This window comes from Limulus polyphemus, unplaced genomic scaffold, assembly GCF_000517525.1.
Source record: "Limulus polyphemus unplaced genomic scaffold, Limulus_polyphemus-2.1.2 Scaffold9012, whole genome shotgun sequence".
Lineage (NCBI taxonomy): Eukaryota > Metazoa > Arthropoda > Merostomata > Xiphosura > Limulidae > Limulus > Limulus polyphemus.
Window position 1 is genome coordinate 12026 of NW_013674622.1, and position 7563 is coordinate 19588.

General features: G+C 29.8%; 1 long non-coding RNA gene across 2 annotated transcripts in view; it reads right to left on the reverse strand.

Annotated features, from left to right (window-relative positions):
• Positions 1 to 4893: 4893 nt before the first annotated feature.
• LOC111083311 overlaps positions 4894 to 7563 on the reverse strand; it is a 6491-nt gene continuing 3821 nt past the window's right edge. For both annotated transcript variants that reach the window (XR_002608952.1, XR_002608951.1), the window contains exons 2-3: positions 5915 to 6132; positions 4894 to 5149 (exon numbers count right to left, since the gene is read on the reverse strand). This is a non-coding gene — a long non-coding RNA (uncharacterized LOC111083311). The remainder of the gene's footprint in view (positions 5150 to 5914; positions 6133 to 7563) is intronic.

Below are 7563 nucleotides of genomic sequence, written 5' to 3' on the forward strand. Positions count from 1 at the left end.
CTTTAATAGAAACTGCTCAGTGGTGCCCAAGGTACTTGCCATACCTCAGGTACGCCACTGATTGGCAAATAAATGGCAGTTTGGTTTTCATTATAACAAATGCAAGCAAATACGTGTGGGTTATCATAATCTGAATTATAAGTATAATTTGGATGTGAATAACCAAATAATAATAATAATAATAACAGTGTTATAAAAGAAATGGATCTTGGCGTAGTGGTTGATCAGTTTCATATTCTTAGCTTAAGTCATCCAAGCAGCGTGGTGTTGCTACTATTTGTAGAATGATGCCTGAGATGTAGGGATTGTCATAGGAGGAAAGGTTAAGATCTCTGAAATTGTTTTTTCTTGAAAAAGAAGCGTTAGATGGGATCTGATTGGTGTGTTTAAGATTGTATGGGAATTAGTAGTGTTGTTACATCATCATATTCATACTTAATGGTGAGAATGGTAGGAGTAGGGGACACAGATATAAATTTTGGCAAGGTAGGAGTTACTTTCAGCTAAGACAATTTTATTTTTCTAGCAGTGTGATTGGCCTTTGGAATAGGTTGCTTTTGGATGTTGTGAAGGCAGTAAATTTAAGTGAGCAAAATGAAAAACTTGATAAGTATATGAATGATAAGGGCTGGCTTTGAGGTTTTTTTTTAATAGGTTTAGTTTAGAGGATGGGCTAGCTTAGATAGACCAGTAGGTCCCTAAACGTTATGTTAAAACTGTGACATTTTTGTTTTTCTAGGATACAGGATTCTTTTTTGAGTACAGTTGTAAATGTAATTTTTAGAGACAGTTATTTAAATCTAGTGATAAGTTAGTAAAATCAGGTAGAGATTTATATTTTTATTTTTCCGTGTGTGTTATGGAGACACCGTCTCTTTGCTTTGTTGAGGTTGCTCAACACCAGAAAGAAAATATTCTTCCATTTTGCTTATAGTAATAACAAAAGTTTTTGTTTTTACAATAAAGTTAAATGAGTATTTTTAATCTGGATAAAAAGATTTTCGTTGTTAAATGTGAGTTTTTGTTAGCTGGAAAATGTTATTACTGGAATTATATAGATGATATAAAAAACAGTAAATTCATGAAGATGATATTTGATTTTGACACAAGACTAAGTGGTACGCAACAAAAACACAATTAGTAAGCCTTATAGAGTAGTTTTCTTAACTTTTGGTTATAATTTTTTATTACATCTGTCATTTTTGCTTTGTGCTGGTATAATGTTCAGGTTCCATGACAAGTCTTAGATCTGAAGAAGGATTCAGCATAGAGCTCAAAATGCTTTCTCAGCACAAAGTAAAATTTCAGGAAATGTCCAGAACAATTCGAACCAAAAAAGTTCAAAACACTGCCAAAATCTAGCTTAAAAGAATAATTGTACCATTTTGTCACCCTCATAGAATATTCTATGCCATAATCCACTGCTTTGTATGGATAAGACATTGGTTTCTTACGAGATATTTAGACTCAGTTTATTATACACATTGCTCTCAGTGACTTGCAATTTTTTTTTTCATATATTGTCTGTGACAGTAATTGATAATGTATACTAATCTGCCAAAACAACTAGTATTAGTATTTTTAGGACACAGTAAAAAAAATTCACATTTTGTTTCATTACCGTACCATAATTATTAATATTTTTGTGTAGTTATTTAGATTTTACTCATTTTACATGTACATGGTATACTTTATGTGTGAATGTTAGTAAAAAAGTAATAACAATATTACTTTACTACATTGGCACTTTTAATAAAAAAACAAAACACATGGTAGAGTAATTGTGATTTAAAGATTCCAAGTGTAACTGAGCTAATTTTTTGTTGTTGAAATATTTGACTTGTAAGTATTTAACTTCAATAAAATTCCATAGCCATATTAAAAATCAATTAATAAAAAAAAACATCAGTAAAAGAAACTATTAATCTATATACTTTATGAATGAGATAGAAATTTATATATAATAATATGAAATGATTAAAAGTAATATATTTTAAATACTGCATTTTATTAATATCCTAAATTGTTTAGCATTAGCTTCTAAAAATATATAGAATATACTTTGAAAACAGTGATATTGTAGTGTGCATAAAGAAAATTCAAAAATAACAATCAGCCTATCTCAATGATGTAGTCTTTTTTTTGTGTGTGTGGCAATTTTTCTCAACCTTTCAGTAAAATATTGCATTTTTCTCTCATTAAATATTCATTGCTCCTAATTAGTAAGCTTCTACAGACACACATCTTTGACTTTAATATTACAGGGTGGGCTAGTCTGGACACTCCCCTCAAATAAAGATAGAGTACATCAAAGAAAAATTTATTTATTGAATATTGACATATCTCATATTGACACAGACTAACAAAAGGTTCAATTTATAATCCCAACTGTCTGCTTGTTGGCCTTCATTTTCATGACATAGGACGATATGTCTCCATGTGCAATGTGACATCCTCCTTAGCATTCTCGGGGTGACCTTAGCGAAACTTTCAATAATTGTTTGTTTCAAAGCATCAGTTGTTTCGTATCATTCTTTTGCCACAATCTGTTTGATAAAGCCCAACAGTGAATTATCACATGAGCTTTAAATAAGGAGGGTGCCCAGACTTTTGCCCACCCCATACATGTTTCTCTTATTAGGAAATTATGTTTAGAAAGATATTTTGCATGTTTTCCTTAAGACGTTCCTGCTTTATATTAATCTATTATCTCAAAAGTAGTGCACAAGTGTATAATATGTATTATTATTTAAAATGTATATTTTTTCTATGTGCCAGTTGTTATTTATTGTAATAAAAAACAGAAATAAGTTAATTTTTTTGCTAATAGACAAGGAAGAAACCTGTACCAGTTTTATTCAAAATGATTCATCTTGTAGCCATGGTTGGACAATTGTTTCATAACCTGAAGTACAACTTGGATTTTTTGGTGAAATTTTTTAATGCTAACTTTTGTATTTTTATCTTTTTGCATACAAAAATAAATGAATAAAACTTTGGTTATATTAATTTCAAAGACTGGACAAACACCCTTTAATTTTCATATTTTACTGCTATTAAACCCTACTCTTCTGTTTATCCTTTCTAGTTTTGTATAATTTGTTTGCTTTTTACATCTATATATATATATATATATATTTTACTTTTTGTACTTGTTTGTGTAAATTTCGCTGTATTTTTTTCCATTGTCTTTTTTACCCTACTCCTCATACAACATACATACATTAATATTTGATCTCTAGCTTAATAAGAAGCAAAGTCTTTGTTGTAAAACTGTGTGCTTACATCACCCACTACGTTCAATATTGTTAGAAACAAAGTTTCATAGAGATAAAAGTCATTTTAGTTGAAAAGGAATTATAATCTAAAAGAAGAATAAACTGTAAAAGAATTAAGATTTTGACTGTAGGCTGAGATAGTGAAATAGAGACTCATATGTGGATAAACAAGGTTTCTTTTGCTTGATAAAAGTTATGAAGCTATATGAAGTGTGTAGTTTCTATCTCTGGATTCCAAGCATGAAAAATATGGCATTCACAATGTTTTGGCAAATTAAAACATTATCCTTAAGAAAAATAAAAAGCAAAACATACCCCGATAATAGGCTGTAATAATTGAATCATTCTTTGGAAATTCTTGTATCTAAGTTTAGGAATTTGATATGTTTTTGTTGATTATAGGAAACTTAATTATTTCTTTTAAATTCAACATTATTCAAAACATATAAAGTGGAATTTAATGTTATATTAAGTTTCATCATTTTTGAAGTTTTTATTTTTCTTAAATAATGGATGAAAAAATGATGAAATTTCCATATAAGATACAGCTGAAATGGTGATAGAAGTCTTCAATTTCAAAATATAAATTATTGTTTTTTATGTGAAAATTGTATATTAATTTTCACATATCAGGTAGTCTAATTTTTTTAGATGTTTTGTTATAGTTTTTGGTGTTGATGATTAAACCTTAACTTTCTCAACCATTTGCTAGCAGCAGCTCTGGTGGACAGATAAAGAAAAATGGCTAGAAACTCAAAACTGAGAAAATGTCTTCCTAAATTCAGATTCACTGATATGAAGCAAGGTACACATTTTGCAACTTGGTGATATCATTAGTTAGTTTTATTATCTGAAAGACACCCAGAAATTAAGTTAATTATTTAAGAGATTAAATAAAACCCCTTTCTTGTTTATAACTTAATATTTAGCTAAGTGAAGTCTAGATTTTATATTAGCATTTATTGTCATACCATTTGCAAATACTGAAAACATTTTGAAATGCATAAAAATAAACAAAATGATGAAGAGAAAATATCGGTAACTTCTATAAATATAAGATTTGTGATAGTGTAAATTTATTTTTACAGTTCAATAACCTCCTTGCCTATCAGGTGAATCTACTGTATCTTCCTGTCCTTAGGTGGCAAATAAAAACTGTTGAGTGAATGAGTAAATTAGATAACCATTAAAAAAAACCTAAAGAATAACTGTTATTCATTTAAAAATTATTTTATAAACCCACAAAGTTCTTACATTTATTATTAGCATTGAGGAGAATGAAATGACTGATTGAGTACAGTAAATGATTTGTATTATACTTAGAAACATAGGAACATATATGCTTAAATGAACAAGTAAGAGGGTCTAATTGGGCAAAGCTTGCTGGATGTGGTCATATTCAAGTGAGGTTTGCTCTGTCACTTCCATAGCTCTATATGTTTCATAAATAGCTAAAGAAACAGTCTATGGACAGAAAAATGTAGATTGATAACATCCTTGTACTTTAGACAGGAAATAATAATTGAAAGTGAAGGTGTGAAAAAAGGCTTAGTAACCCAAAATGACAGAAAATCTTGTACTTATAAACATGGGACAAGAACCAGAGATTACTGTGTTTGTGTGAAAAGCCAATTTATTTGTTTCCTCAACTAGATATTTTAGTACTTCACTACCAAATTAGGAAGTATTCAGTGAACTCTGTAATCCCTTATCCTGTATATATACATTTGTTCAGTGAAGGCAGGTTCTAATAAAGGAATTTCCTGTGGACTGCTTCGTGTTCATCATAGAAAATGTTCATCTTCTACTCTTCCCTCCAGCTAGCATAGCATAAGTTACAGGATCATCTGTTTCATGTACTTAATCCAAATCTGACAGTAGAAAAAAAAAATTCAACCCATGTAACAATGTTTCTGTAGATAATAAAAACATATAATTTAGTGAAATTCCAGTTTACATTATAATCAGTGGTGCCAGTTGGAGAGGACTGGAGGCAGCCATCCCACTTAAGCTTTATTTTATTTTTTAAAATACCTGGTTAATGGGTTATGATAATTTAAAAGTATTAGTATATACAAAGTACAAAATCGAAATTTCCCTATTTATTTTTTATTCCTTGTAACCCTCTGGCTCTTATGTAGTTATTACAGTCAATGTATGAACTCCAGAACATGCTACATCATCAACAGTTCACGTATTTTGTAGGAATTAGGATTCAACTTTGCTCCACTCCCCAATATTTTACTAAAATGGCACCACTGACTATAAATACTAGTTTATTATTAGAAATAAGAAAGTATACACAGTGTTGCTATGAATTGAAATATAAATCATGAAAAGCAAAATGGTTGAGTTACAATTCAATTTTTAAAATTATGCTAAAATATATAAGTGTAGATATGCTTCAGAAACTCCAACATGTTTGCTCAGTGCAATTCCTTATAAACATTTAATACTATGCTATATATTCTTATCATCCAATTCTATGAATAAAAGCTAGAATGCTGAGTCCACTGTTGCTTTCAGACATCATACCTACTATACTGTATTTTCTGTCAGTTAGATGAAGATATTTTACACTAAAACATTTCTAGAATATATATATTGAAATCATTAAGATTTGTTGAGATTCTTACCTTGAAAATAAGGTGGACAGAATGATTATCTTAAAAAACACCAAATTTTGTTCATGCTAAAATTGCTTTAAGACTTTGCTTATGGAGATCATATGATCCATTTCCTGTTTCTGATTGTGAGAGTGTGCAACATTATACAATATTTAACTGATCTTCTGTGGGGCACTGTATCAAAAGCTACGAACTTCACTTTCCATCATCCAGATAAATAACATATCCTGGAAAGAAGTTAACATAGTATAGTAAGATAAGTTTCCTTTTAGTGAATCCAAATTAGCTTTCTTTTGTGATATCATATTCAATTAATAATCTTTTAAAGTTTTTTCAATTAGACTATAATTTTTCTACTAAAACAAAGTAACACTATCTGGCCTGTAATTTCTCTTATCACCTCTTTTAAAAATAGAAGTACCATTAGCATCTCTCCCTTTTTTAGGCATCTGTCTACTGTCTATTGACTTACCAAAAATAAGAAAATCTTGTGTATTTAATCTTTAACCTTATTTAAAACTCTCAGTAAAACGTTGTCTGGTCCTGGTGCTTTATGCATTATAACTCTCTCAATCTTTATACTTACCACCAGGAGATTAATGTGTAAATGGTTCAAGTTAATTTCATCATTTCCTTAGAAGATTGCTTATATTGTTCATAAAAAAAGAAAAGTAAAAAAAAATTAAAGCTCAATCAGCTCATAGCCTTCATTAGCATCCTTTATGGGCTCAATCCCACTTTTAGCATTTTTCTTACCTGTAACATACTTAAAAAAATCCTTGCTGTTATAATATATAATATTAATATAATCACCCCGCTGTTTCTCATGACTTTCTTACAGTACTGTAAACCTTCTTTTACAACAGCGGAAGTCACGTGATGTTGGAAGCATGCGCGCTGGAGTTTCTATAAGGATCATGACTGTTCCTGGCAACTCTAGTCTTTTCTAGGCACCCTCTATTTTAGTATATAAGCCCGGCAAATAAAGGTGAGATAATAATTGCAGACAGATGGAGATAGAGACAGATAATTGAGTCAAGTGAGCGGTAGTGACCATAAGTAAAGTGCGTGAATTGTTGTGAATTATAGCATGTGTTTAAGTTAAAGTGACTGTGGAAATTCTGTGTATTGCAAAGTTGTATTGAGAAAGAATAAACTAGTTTTATTTAAGAAAGGACTTGTATCTCTGAAGAATCTTTATGGGAAATTAACAAACGACCAGAGATGTAACAACATTTTAGGTTTAACATTCTTTGTATAATTCTTTAGTGATTGCTTTTGCTAAACTAGGTGCAAGTATTTAACCCATTATTATTCTGTCTGTCTGATCATAAATTTTACTGTTAGCTTCAAAATCAGATTATTGACTCTTCAGCAAACATACAGACACTGATTGAATATAATTTATACAGGTCCCTCAAAAGCACCTTATTCCACTGTTTCAAAGAACAAGATAAATTATCTTTCCTAAAAGCTAGTCTCTTTACTATAATATATCGTCAATAAATTAATGTCGCTTTTTTTTAGATGAAAATACCCAAACAAGTTGTATATCAAAACAAAACATTTATTAAATGAAATAGTCTCCATTCTAATCGATGATGCTTTTCCATCATACAATCAGGTTGTTAATGCCCTGGTTAAAGAAATCACTTGGC